This window comes from Marmota monax, unplaced genomic scaffold (genome assembly GCF_021218885.2).
Source record: "Marmota monax isolate L192 unplaced genomic scaffold, Marmota_monax_Labrador192_F-V1.1 WCK01_AAM20220418_F8-fsc00110, whole genome shotgun sequence".
Classification (NCBI taxonomy): Eukaryota; Metazoa; Chordata; class Mammalia; order Rodentia; family Sciuridae; genus Marmota; species Marmota monax.
The window spans coordinates 1,676,521-1,678,936 of NW_026694633.1; the positions used below are offsets into that span (position 1 = coordinate 1,676,521).

General features: G+C 40.7%; 1 pseudogene; it reads left to right on the plus strand.

Moving 5' to 3' along the window:
- Positions 1 to 231: 231 nt before the first annotated feature.
- Positions 232 to 2,135, plus strand: LOC124078193 (sodium/myo-inositol cotransporter-like; annotated as a pseudogene).
- Positions 2,136 to 2,416: the final 281 nt, after the last annotated feature.

The following is a 2,416-nucleotide window of genomic DNA, read 5'->3' on the forward strand; positions in this document are numbered from 1 at the left end:
AGTACAAGCTAAATTCTCAAATCCCAATTAAGAAATGGAGGGAAATTTAAACTGTCTCCTTCAGAGTTTATCATCAAGACAGGAAACCAAAGGACAAAGACTTTGACCTGCTGTATTGCTCTGTACAATCCAGTTCATGTATGGTTTACAGACTTGGCTGAGGTTACTAATAAGTAAATAAAAAGTTGGACACTTCTGTCATTTGTATGCTTTTATTCACAATTTACCACAATGAGGGCTGTTCTGGAGATAGCAGACATGGCCACAGTGGCCCTGCATTTTATCCTGGTGATGTGCATTTTTTTTTTTTTTTCCCCAGGTGGAAATCTAATAGAAGCACCCTACGTGGATACTTCATGGTGAGTAGCTCTATGACCTGGGTAGCAATTGGTGCCTCTCTGTGAGCAATATTGGGAGTGAGCCCTTCATTGGGCTAGCAGGATCTGGAGCTGTGAGTGAATTTGCAGTGGGCACATGGGAATTCAATGCCTTACTGCATTTGCAATTTCTGGGATGGGTTTTCATCCCAATTTACATCCAGTCAGGGGTATACATCATGCCTGAATACTTGTCCAAGAGATTTGGTGGCCATAGGATTCAGGTCTACTTGGCAGTCTTGTCTCTGAATCTCTTTATCTTCACCAAGCTCTCCATGGATCTGTATTTGGGTGCCTTCTTTATCCAGGAGTCTTTGGGTTAGAACTTCCATAAGTCTGTAATCTTGCTCATTGGATGAGCATGACTGCTTTGCTGACTGTCACCAGAGGCCTTGTTGCAGTGATCTACACAGACACTCTGCAGGCTCTGCTCATGATTGTTGGGGAGCTCACACATATACTTTCTCACCTACCAATCCCCATAATCATATGTCGGCCTCACTTAACATCCCTTTCATCTTGTTGACATACAACTTTTTAAACACAAATTCTTGTAACGTCTACCCTAAGAGAGAATCCCTAAAAATGATGACAGATAGTGATTGTAATTCCTGACAGAAGTTTTCAATGTTGTTCCATGGCCTAGATTCATTCTTGTGTAGACCCCACCTTCAGTGGTACTGGTGTGCTGACCAACTAAGTCACTGTACTTGCAACTTTTGGTAGCCAAAAACATTGCTTACGCCAAAGGCTGGCTTCTTGAAGCTTCTGTCAATGTTTATGATAGTTGTCCCAGGAACAATTTCCAGGATACTATTTACTGATGACATAGCTTGCATCAATACAGAGCACACTGCATGCAAGTGAAGTGTGAAAGCCAAGCTGGGCGCTCCAATATGGCTTACCCACGCTGGTGATGAAGCTTGTTCCTTGGAGCTTGATGATGGCCATCATCATTGCAGCTCTAAAGAGTAACTTGGACTCTATATTTATCAATGCCAGTACCAAATTCACTCTTGATGTAAACTCATCCTTGAGAGTGTAAACTCCCAGCACTAATATTTGTGGGGAGGATTTGTGGCTTTTATGGTGGTGATCAGCATAGCGTGGGTATCAATCACTATGGAGATGCATGGAGGCCAACTGAACCTTTATATTCAGGAGACAGCAGATTACCTGACCTCCCTAGTTATGACCCTGTTCCTTTTGGCAATTTTCTGGAAGTGTTGCAATGAACAAGGGGCTTTCTATGGTGGAATGGCTGGAATGAAGGAAAGCTGCTCTCAGAAAGATGAACCATAAAAGATACAGGAGAAGAGCATTCTGCAATGCAGTGAGGACATCATTTATGTCATTCCCAAGGGGAAATCTGAAGGTAGAATTAAGAGATTTCAGCCTGAAGATGTCAATCTTTTGGTGACCTGCAGAGAGGAGGGCAACCCGGTGGTTTCCTTGGGTCATTTGGAGGCAGAAATACCAGTAGATACTTATTCCAATGGGCAAGTGGCTTTCATGGGTGAGAAAAAGAAAAAGAAAGAAATGGAGAATGGAAGCCAGTAATGGAAGTTCAGAGACTGGTTTTGTGGATTTAAAAGTAATAAAAGCATCAGCAAAAGGAGTCTCAGAGACTTGATGGAGGAGGAAGATGTCTGTTTACAAATGTTAGAAGAGACTCCACAAGTTAAAGTCATACTAAATATTGGACTTCTTGCTGTGTGTTCTCTTGGAGTTTTCATGTTTGTTTATTTCTCCATATAATGAGAAAACACTAGTCTTTGGGAAAAAAATTATGTAACTGTTGCATCTCTTAGGTATTTTTTACACTGTAGGTTTTAGCCAAATTTTACTTAGCAGAAAATCATCTATTTGCAAGACTTTATTTTCCCAGAGATGGATTAAGCTAAATCTTCAACTTTTAAACGAAGCAAAACAGACTTGAAAAGTTTAAAAATGTGGTTTAAAAATTTCCATACCAAAGTAAGGAGAGACCAATTATTCTCAGATATCTTCGAGCAGAATATATGTTAAGGTATCATGAA